Genomic DNA, 12,287 nt, shown 5'->3' on the forward strand with positions numbered 1-12,287 from the left:
GCATTCAGTTAAAACACTTCAGTAATTAACCAGAGCAAGCTGTCAATGAAGTCAGCTCTGATTAACTAAAGGGATCCTAGAAAGGTAAAACCTGGATTTAGATAAAAATGTTAATATAAAGTAAGCAAATATGATGAAAATTACCTGTTTACTTTGTCTTTATAAACTTTTGCCAGCCATTTGACAACTCTGTCTAATCCACCTTATACACATACCCTGTGCCATCAAATCACCTGAACATCTCTCATGTGAACAGGGAGAACCCAGGTTGTAAGATTCTCATTTTCCAGTCTTCTTATTTTTTTTAACTTTATGGGTCCCCAGAGAGCAAATATATAACATCTTATCAATCTGAAATTTCCTATAATATTATTGTGATATAAGCAATTACAAGGAGCTTTAAGTGAATATTTATAATTTAACAGGGTTTTTTTTTTTTTGAAGCAACACCTTAAAATAAATTACTGAAATTTTTGGTCTTAATCCAGGATGTGGGGGGAAATATCTGGAGGCATGGACTTTTTGACCCTTCAAATTCTGGTGTTCACCTTTACAGCAATGGCCCTTGATTTTTTTCTTTTTATTTTGTCTTCAGTAACACTGGCACGGAGTCTTCACCTGGTGACACACCAGAGGTGTAACAACCAGATGCCACGGGGCGTTTGCAGTTTGCACACCTGCCTCCTTGATAAAGGAGAAAAACGAATTCCATGGGGCAGTTTCATACAATGGGGATGTTGAGGATAGCCGACTTTCTAAATGGTTATCCAGCTAAGAAAGTGCATCCCTTTAGTAGGAAATCTAAAAGGAGAAATTCCATCAGCCTTAAGTGACAGTTTTTAACCATGAGATGACATAATATTTAGCACAAGTGATTACCTGTTATAAACACATTTAAGAGGGGCAGAATGACAGAAACAAAACCTGTGCCTGGAACTATAGCTAGCAGCTTTCCCTAGAGCACACGTCGAAACCGTCGAAACCGCAAAATCCTGATGCGCCTGGATTAGTGGCTCAGCCGGCTAAGCGTCCCACTTTGGCTCAGGTCAGGATTTCAAGGTTGGTGAGTTCAAACCCGGTGTTGGGCTCTGAGCTGACAGCTCTGAGCCTGCTTCAGATTCTGTGTCTCCCTCTCTCTGCCCCTCCTCCCCCCCCATCTCAGACATAAATAAATAAACATTAAAAAAACAAACAAATACCTCAAAATGCTTGTCTTTCTGGACTCTAAGGAAAACCCACTGGAAAACACACTGTAAGAGGTCCAATGGCTTCTGGCTTCTGCTAGTGTGGATATTCCCAAAGCCACATCTCTGAATTACAGTGGTTAAATTCCCTCTAAGTCCAGATGAATTCACCCAATTAAATATTATTTGGCTAAATATTTGTATCTCTGTGCTTTTTCTGTGAAAAAAAAAAGTAATAACTATTCTGATATCTGCTATGGGTCCAGGAAATCAACAACTTGCCTAATTTTACAGAGTTAGTATATAGTAAGGAAGACAAAAATCTTCTGACTCAAACTGCTACTTGATTGCTAATATATCCTATTGCTTTTATTAGGTGTTCTGAAATTTCAATTTCTGTTCTCTCTTATCAGGACATCTGGATTCTAATAGAAACTATGCCATCTACAAGCTTTATGAGTTTTAACATATCTTTGGATCTCAGTATCATTATCTACAAAATATGTTGATTAAACTATACATCTGAAAAATATTTAAATCTACAGTCCAATTTTTCCCTGCTTTTTTCATTGTTTCGGTGAGTTTTCAAAATATCCACATTAGCCTCTCGATGTAGCTACTGTTCTAACAAAAAAATACAAGGAAACAGGGAGCATTTTAAATGACACTACAGAAGGCAATCTGTACAATCCAGATTAGGAGAATGATCCAAATTCTTCATCAGATATTTTGCCAGAATAAAACCAAGAGGGAGAGGGAGAGAGAGAGAGAGAGAGAAGAAAAGAGAGAGAAAGATTGGGGGAGGGAAGAAGGCAGCAAGCATGAACATGCTGTAGTAGGAACATAAAATTAAAAGAGGCTTAAAACCATATTAACTGGAGCACCTGCATGGCTCAGTCGGTTAAGTGTCTGACTTCAGCTCAGGTCATGAACTCATGGTTAGTAAGTTTGAGCCCCACGTCCTGTGCTCAGAGCCTGGAGCCTGCTTCAGATTCTGTGCCTCCCTCTCTCTGCCCGTCCCCTGTTCGCACTCTGTCTCTCTCTCAAACATAAATAAACATTTAAAAAAATTTTAAGTATAGTAACAAATTGTTATATATGAATATTATTTGGATCTTAATTTGAAAAACAATAAAATTTGTGAAAAATCAAGGAAACTTGATTGGTTACTTGAGAGCATTAAGGAATTATGGTTAATTTTAAAGTGTGAAATGATTTTATTGTTATACTTAAAAAAATGAATGTCTTAGAGGTGCACTCTGAAATATTGTGGCTAAAATGAAATGTTGTGTGATATTAACCACAACATAAATCTGGGGATTGAATGGGTAGGGGTATACAGGAAAAATTTATTATAAAAGTTATGAGAATTATGAAAGACCATGGGCTACAGATATACATTCAAATTTTTAATAATGTTAAAATGTACTACATTATTAAAAGTAAATATTGTTGGGGCAACTGGGTATCTCAGTCTGTTGAGCTTCGGACTCTTGATTTAAGTTCAGGTCACAATCTCAAGGTTTGTGTTTATGGAATTGAGCCCTGCATAGGGCTCTGAGCTGTCACTCTGCACTGACAGGTGGAGCCTGCTTGGGATTCTCTCTTCCTCTCTTTCTGCCCCTCGCCTACCACCATGCATGCTTGCACATGCTCTCTCTCTCAAAATAAATAAACTTTAAAAATAAAAGTAAACACCGTTGATAAAGATTGTATATGGAATTGTTACCTTAAAGATAATTTCAATCTAGTTTAATAAGTGATGAATCTGATTTATCTATGCTAAACCAAAAGTTTAAAAGACAAGGTCTTTTGGCACAAATACAGCATTTATGTAAGTAGTGCTTCAGATTTCATTGACCCTAGATTGAACATGACTTTTTACATATCTTGTTTATTTTTCTCATTATTAACCTGTTTATCTCAATTTGCACTTCCTCTGAAAAGGCCAAGGAATCCTTACTGCCTTTAAGATACAACCAGAGAATCTTTACCACCACCACCTCAAGATAAACACAGACTAGACCTTAACGCAAACAAGAAAGGCTACATCCTTTCTCTAATACTCATTCAATGGATCCCTAGAGGTCTACATATTTGCTAGTACAGAAATGCAGACAGGGGTTTCATTTTTAGTACCTAAATTATGGTATAGTTTCCAGAGATATTTCTCAAGGGAAACTAAAATCTTTCTACTTACAAATAATATTAAAGCTTCACTTTTGTAAAAAAGTTCATTGAAATTTTTTCTAATTTAACCTATTGACAGCCTTATTTATGTCATTTTTTTTTTAAGTTTATTTTTGAGAGAGAAAGAGAGAGAGAGAGAGAGAGTGCAAGCAGTATAGGGACAGAGAGAGGAGAGGAGAGAATCCCAAGTAGGCTCCAAACTGCCAGCACAGAGCCCTGCGCTGGCAGTTTGGAGCCTACTTGGGATTGAACCCATGAACCCATGAACTGTGAGATCATGACCTGAGTGGAAACCAAGAGATAGACATTTAACCAAATGAGCCACCCGGGTATCCCTGCATATATCTTGATACGATTTCTCAGATATAACAAATTTTTAAAACTGCAAGTCAACATATAACATTCATAAACAAAGATATGCCATCAATACCAATAATCTCTTCTGGTGATTACACATTTTCTTTTGTGGCAATAATATCCTTCCAAATTTTGGAGAAAAGTTTCTTTACTCAATTTTTAAAATTATACATTAGCTACAAAACCTCCAAAATATAAATTCTAATCAATCTATATTTTTAGACATTTTGCCATGTCATTCTATAATTTTTATATTAATATTGTTGCTTTTAATGATAAGACAAGGTCATTCATGTTGGAAAATGTATTATAGACCCACATTTATTAATTCCTGAAAGATAAACCAGGCTGATGATTTCACAACGGTTCCATAGACTGTACCTGCATGTCTTAAGGAATAATTATGAAGGAACATGTTTATAATTTATATGAAACTTATAATAAAAGCAAAATTATTCACTTTTTGTCTAGTAATATATATGTGCTTTTATGTAGGTGAAAATATCAGGAATTATCAGAGATATTACTGTTTGCTTACAAATACAATATTAATCATAAAAATGTTTATATTATTGACATACATATAAGCTAAGACTTAAAACAGACAGAAATTGGGAAGACAGATGCTTATAAATTTGTGCAATTTTACACAGTTTTTAGTTGAAGGAAATATTAAATTAGGCCTGTTAAATTATGGAAAATAGGTTAAGTAATATCAAACATTTGGAATTGTATATAAAATTATTGTTTATTAATTAAATGAAGTCCCAAATCTTGTGTTGATATATTCCAATATGATTTTTAGGCCCAAAATTTATTCTAAAATAAGCCTTACATGATGGAATACACTAAGAATAACTTCTAAACATCTATCCATTTAAGATTGTTTGTACAATATCCAGGTTCACTGCCATGGCTATTTGGACATAATTGTCCAACATTTATGCACGACCTAATTTGCCAAAACATTAATTCTCAATATGGCTTCTTCTCAGGGCCCCTGGGTGGCTCAGTCGGTTAAGCGTCCAACTTCGGCTCAGGTCATGATCTCGCAGTTGGTGAGTTCAAGCCCTGCATCGGGCTCTGTGCTGACAGCTCAGAACCTGGAGCCTGTTTCAGATTCTGTGTCTCCCTCTCTCTCTCTGACCCTTCCCCATTCATGCTCTGTCTCTCTCTGTCCCAAAAATAAATAAATGTTGAAAAAAAATAAAAATAAAATAAAATAAAATAAATAAACGTTAAAAAAATTTTTTTAAATATGGCTTCTTCTCCACCATGTTTGTTCCTAAGCCAATAATTGGTGTGTGCTCACTTGATGTCGTGTAATTAAAAAAGAGGTGGCACAATATTAGGTTTGAACAATGGAGAGAGCTTTTGGGCTAGAATATGGAAGAGGTGGGTTTGAAGCCTGACCATTATTGAACAAGTCATTCAACCTCCTGACTCTCCATTTTTCTTTTTTATGATATATTGATAAAAATATTTAACATTCATAGATTTCCCTTATTTATTGAATTTTTATCCAGGTAATATTTACTGATCCTTTATTATAAGCTGCTGACATATGATACTTGATGGTAGAGACACAATTTTTATTGCATCTTAAAGTTCAAATAATTTAGGTTAGAATAAGTCCCTAAGACAAACCAGTCATCATGTCCTGGTGTGGTAAGTACAATCACAAAAGTATGCACAGTTTCTCGAAAGCAAAGGAAAGGCAGACAGAAATTCTGTGGGATAGTCAGAGAAAGACTCTCCAAGGGAGTTGATCCTTTTAAGTTTTGAAGGACATTGAACAGAAGAATAGCTAGATCAAGATGTAGCAAGAAAGTACAGACAAAGCAGAAAGCCTGTGAAAAACATAAAAGCCTTCCTGTAGAGCCTGAGTATTAATTCCTAGCTTAGATTCAACTTAGTTATAATTTTTATCAATTATAAGATATATTTTTTCACATTTTTACATCATGGAAATGAGGGTTCATTTTGCAGTCAATAATGTCTTATAATCACTATCAGTCAGATGACTATTAAAAAGTTGTGTAAAAACTTCCATTGATGTCTTCTGTTAAGATCAAGCAAGAGTCAACATCAATTCCCCTTAGATTTGGTGAAATACACATAGAGAGAGATGATGGAGACGGAGATGGAGAGGGAAAGTGTGGGAGGGAGAGGGAGACAGAGACAGGAGACACTGAGGATGAGAGAGAAGAGGTATCTGTTGTCTCACTATGAATTTCTATTGATTTCGTACTAGATTTATTTCATTCCTTTGTATTTGCACTGACTTACTTTTCAGCTACCATGCACAAATAGCTTCTAACACTTGGGTATGATGTTCACCTTAAATTACTTACAGAGAAGAATTTGGTGTACCCTCAACAAACTATAAATCACAAATTCAATGTGCAAAATAAATCACAAATTAATTTAAAATGCAAGTGAAAACTCTGTCCCTTCTAGAATACTGATTATGCATCAAATCCTAGGTGGTTCCAAACCTGTCAAAAGCTAGAACTCTGCTTTCCTAAAATACCCAACCCCAGAATTTATTCTACACTAAATTTATAGCAGAATAAAGCAGAATAAAGAGTATTCTGGTTCTTCCATTTGTTCATAAATTACTAGAAGACTTTTGGGGTGCCTGGGTGGCTCAGTTGGTTGTGTCCAACCTCGGCTCAGGTCATGATCTCACAGTTTGTGAGTTCAAGCCCCATATCAGGCTCTGCGTTGACAGCTCAGAGCCTGAAGCCTGCTTCAGATTCTGTGTCTTCCCCTCTCTCTGCCTCTCTCCTGCTCACACTCTGTCTCTCTCAAAAATAAATAAATGTTAAAAAAATTTTTTAAATAAATTACTAGAATACTTTTTAATGATTAGAAGTCTAATGAACATTGCTGTTAACTCACAATTAAGTTAACTAAGAGTTAATTATATTTTTTTACTAAAAGTACACAGTTTACTACATTTTAATATTTCTTTTTTTGTATGTTATCTCCAGTAAACTGTGAATTCCGTAAAAGTGAGATCTTATACTTCTTGATGCTATTTGTTTTGAAAATTGACAAAGAACCTTACACATGTTAAGGGATTAGTAAATGATAGTTAAATACTTAAGTATATTAGAAAATTTAATATTTGAAAATATAAGCACACACACAAATAAAACTCATAAACACATATTAATAGTATACATCTAATCAAATCCCTTAATATGGAAGATAGATATCAAAAGATATTTGACTCAGAAAAAAACAGTATTAAATACAAGATATTAAATTTAAAACTTTCACAATTTGGAGGCACCTGGGTGGCTCAGTAGGTTGGACCTCTGACTTGGGCTCAGGTCATGGTCTCATGCTCAAGTTCGAGACCCACATCAGGCTCTCTACTAGGCTTGCTACTGTCAGAGCACAGCCCGCTTCAAATCCTCTGTCCCCCTCTCTCTCTGCTCCTCTCCCGCTCACGCTCTCTGTCTCAAAAATAAATAAACATTTAAAAAATAAAGCTTTCACAATTGCACTTAATTACAAAATAGGAAGGGAATAAGACAAAATACAAAAAAATAGCACATGGATCGTTGATTATGTAGCTTTGACATTATTCTCATGAACAACTATAAATAAAACCTGCTTATATTATTAGCATAACACATATCTTGGAAGGGAAAGAAGGACCCTGATCACTTAAGATTTATATTGAGGAAATTAAATAATTATGCATGTAATAATGAAGTACCTATATTTGGAGGGTGGGGATCTACATGTGTCATTGCATGCTAAGAGAAGTTCCTGTATAATTTATGTTGAAAAGCAAATATAAGAAATGAGGTCAGATGACGGGTGAACTGTGGGGGGTTGAAGATAAGCCTGAGTTTCATAGTAATTTTCTTTAACATTTATTTATTTTTGAGAGACAGAGAGAGACAGAATGTGAGCAAGGGGAGGGGCAGAGAGAGGGAGACACAGAATCCGAAGCAGGCTCCAGGCTCTGGAGTGTCAGCACAGAGCCTGACATGGGGCTCAAACCCACAAACTGTGAGATCATGACCTGAGCCGAAGCTAGACGCTTAACTGACTGAGCCACGCAGACGTCCCAAGAGTATCATATTAAAATCAGATGATGCAAAAAGTAAAATCTCCACACATGTCCCATTCTAAGTTAGGCAGTTTGCATCCAGCTCTTTAGGAGTATCAGGTTAGAAAGATTAAATATTTATCATCTTTAATTCAACTAATTTTTGAGCATTTATATAATTTGACTAGTGAATTTACCCAAATGTACTCTTTTTAATAATCATTTTGCTCTTAAATTTCATTATCTTTTACTAATATGAGTGCAGTAGATAGTTTTAAAATAATAATATATCCACCTACTGGTTATGCTTCCCCTTAAAGTGCAAATTTCTTCATAAAGTCTATACCTGTTGGCAGACATGCAGCTCTCATTTTGTATCTCACAATCAGAAGAGTTTTAAAACAAAACAAAACAAACAAACAAACAAACAAACCCAAATCCATTTCAGAGTGTTTTATTTTGTGAGATCATTCATCAGACTCTCCTAACACTACACACTGCAAATTCAGGAACTTCAGAGAACAGAGCACTTTAGAATCACCTTCGCAGACAAGAAAGGACTTCTAGAAATAACTGCTCTAATAGCTGCCTGAAGGATTCTGCAGTCTTTAAAGCTAGCACAGAACGGCTTCAGTGGTCAGCTTCGACCTGCCTCGTCAACCAACCAGGATTTACATAGCTATATATTTCCGAGAGGTTTCTTCTGGTCCAAGCCCCCTGCATGATTAAAGGGGTCCTTGGGTCCCAGAAGTTACATCTACTGTGACCCCAGGCTCCTCTCACGTGTGCTCAAGCTCTGAGCCCTGGGTATTCTGCATTCTGCGAGAATATGGCTGGGGGTGTAGGGAATAGAATTACAAACAACAAAATAAAAACAAACACACAAATCCTTCCACTCAGGTTTTAGAAAATAGCAACAGATAGATAAAACAGGCATAGGGACTGTGTCTAAACATCCCTTCTGAAAACTTCCCTAACATATGACATTGGTTTACATAAATAGAGCAGCATAATATTTATAAACATCTAAATTCCCAACACTCAGTAAAATCTTGAGTCATCAGATTTTCTCCCAGCAAAAAGTACCTATTAACTGACATTTGGATATATTCATATAATAATCATTATTTGAAATGATAGGCAGATGTAGAAAGCAAATCACAATCTTAATGTGAAAGTCAAAAAGTAGCCTAACTACTGGGAGATATAAATATTAGCATAATAAAGTTACTACCTACCACGGAGAAAATTACCAATTCTTGTGAACACATGAAGAGTATATTTGCATATTTATGGCAAGTGCCTGTTAAAATTGGCAGCAACTTTTTTAAATTTACTATTTTCAGGATGACATTCAAGGTGAGTGCATTTTATTATGCTCTGATATTTGAAAATTGAACGCACCATATATAGTATATACATTTATCATTTTCACTCACTGTCTGCTAGTGTGTGTGCACCTCTGTGTGTGTGTGTGTGTGTGTGTGTGTGTGTGTGTGTGTGTGTAACCTAGGCTATGCATCTCCACAGCTATGAGAGCAGTTATATGGCTTGCTATCATATCAAAAATAATATCTATAAGTGAAATGCACCAAAATCAACCTTTGTAGAATCAAACACAATACCCATGGTGAAAATATTTTCTTCAAGAAGAAACAAGTTATTTTCTTGTATGTGACTTTCAAGATCATACTCATGGATTTCAGAATTGCACCTTAACAAAAGTTCTTTAATAGGGGCGGGCAGTTACAAAAAAAACCCCAAAATATTGAATAACAGAATTCAAAGTTAATAAGGTTGTGTGCTAAAATATAAATTCAGGTATGACAGAAATCATTCAAAATATACAAGCAAAAAGTATGTGTATGTATATATATGGATGTATATATTTAAATTAGCAATTAAACAATAACATTCCTGATATATATTTACATAGATACTGACAAAAATTAATAGATGATACAGCAGAGCACTAATATGAATTAATGGTATGCATATATAATGTTCTATATGTATGATAAACTAATTTACACTAGAGTTTATATTTGTAGTAACTTAAATTGACAGTCCTGTATTTTTCTACAAAAGCAACTTTCACTTTCATATGTAGCTGTTGACTGTAGTGTTACAAACTTATTTTAAATAAATCTAAATTATATATTCTTCATGGAGATAGTTATAAAAATTGCTTTATAATTTCTTTAGTGTAGTAAATATGTTTCATATTCAAACCTGACTTAATTTTCCTTACAATTTACTAGAGTTTTCGTTACTTATGCTCTAAAGTCAGGATACAAAAAAAAAAAAAAAAACATAGTTTCTCCTCTATTTTGTCCTCCAGGTCTTTTGGAACAATGTACATGCATGAGTTTTCTAAAATTCATCACTAGGAAGTGCTGTCTGGCAAGCATTCCCATTTTCTTATTCTGGTAGCCAAAAAGAGCTAGTGAAATCTGCAAGCCAGCAACCACTTAATCTATGGCAGACTCTTGGTGCTATAAATCCATAACTAATCAGGATCAGCTGATAATGAATGCAACTTGTCTTGAACATCTATTCTGGGAAAAAAATCTTTCCTGCAATCCCATGTAGGCTTCTCCAACTCTTTGATTTAGAGAGTAGACTCAAAGCATGTTGGTGCTTTTAATAACTAATAATATAACATGAAACAACAGCTAACACTTATTCAGTGCTTACAATGTGCAAAGAAGTATGCTAAACATTTTGTATGAACTAACTCATTGAATCCTCATGACAAATGAAAGTAATTACCTGATGTAAATAAATTCACAATATTTTAAGCAGTCATTAAAAGGCAAAAATGGAACTGATTTACCCAAACCTCTGTTTTTAATCACTGCACTCACTATCTTTGAAAAAGTCCCTCACACGGTGAAAACCATCAATGCGATCAAAAAGGACCCATACCTCTGTGTTCTAAAACAGTAGATGAATATATATTCTAAACACATTAAACCTGTTTGTCTCCTAAACAATGATTTGAAAGGAATAAAAGAAACCTCTATACACTTCAGATTTTTGTTCAGTTTCCTCGTTTAAAGTACCTATCTGAATGACATTGGGGAAAATATTCCACATTTTAATTATATCTTCTGTCAAAATGTTATCAAATTCACAAAAACCTCCAAACTATGATGCCCTGATAGTACATTAGTGACATCAGAAATGTACAGATACAAGGTCTCTGATAAGAATAAGGGTACCCTGAGCATGCTCCAACATGCATAAATTAGTATGCATGTAGCCAGATTTTTAGGGCACTGTCATCACTTTATTTTTCCCCATAAAGTTAATCAATCTTTTGGCTTCATTTTTTTTTTTTCTGTCAGTGAACACACATGGTAAGAATACAGTTTCATAGCTTACCTATTGCTCTCATTATATAATGAAGTTTTTCAAGCTTTTTTTTTTTTTCATGATAATCCATTCAGTAGATGAAAGCCTTATGCAAATGACATGAAATGCTGCCAAAGCAACATGGAACCTGAGGTTGTTAGTGTCTTATTTTTATTTTGTGCTTTTCAGAATACGTTAATTATCAAGTTAACTCCACTTCTGTTCCTTCTGGTGTACACTAAGGAGTCAGAAAATTGGGAGTCTAATTCTCCAATAACCAGAGGTGCTCTTTGGTTCAAATATTTACACTGTCTGGGTCCTTTAAATAAGGAGATAGTACCCCACGTTTTCCTTTTAAAATTTAATGTGATTAGCTTTCTATTTTTCTTCATTATTTCTCATTCCACAACTCTGAAAACATACTTAAAAACTAACATTTTAAAAAAGCTAATTGTTTTTGCTTTTAGATGTAATTTTAAAAAGTTCTTTGAAGTAAATCTTCAATAATTCACTAGATTTTAGGAACCAGATCTTTATATTTAAAGACTATTGGCCTTCTAAGTGACTCAATAATTAAAAACTGATAAACTTTCAAATGGGTTTCTCCATTCAATCATAAAGTTGAATAGTTACCAAAGATGAGCTAATCCCCTTACCTCCATTTGGGCCTCACCTAAACCATTCCAGAAAAGGTTTTATAACCTTTTTCAGAATTTTTCATATATGTTCAAAATGTATTATATTAATTTTTTTAAGTAACTCAAAATCTGAATGACTTGGTATCACCATATGGGCATAGAGAGTATATGCTCAACATTTTCAGCATAGTAACCATTTGTCCTGAATCATCTGATCATAAATCAGGATAAATCATCCCAAATTGAAAACCTTATTTGCAGATGTAGCTTGCTTTTCTATTATTCTGCTCAACTGTATTACACATTTCTGGGGGGAAACAATTCAGCTTATTCATTTTATTAAGCATAGATGGAAAGACAATATACCTGTTCATGCATGCATTTCTTCAGTTATGCACACTCTCACACACTCACTCAGAGCCAGTACTGCCTTGAAGACTTTGGTTTATGCTGCAATTTCTATGGTCCCGGATCTGAGGCACCCGCTGC

Source organism: Felis catus, chromosome A1 (genome assembly GCF_018350175.1).
Source record: "Felis catus isolate Fca126 chromosome A1, F.catus_Fca126_mat1.0, whole genome shotgun sequence".
In the NCBI taxonomy this organism is placed as follows: domain Eukaryota; kingdom Metazoa; phylum Chordata; class Mammalia; order Carnivora; family Felidae; genus Felis; species Felis catus.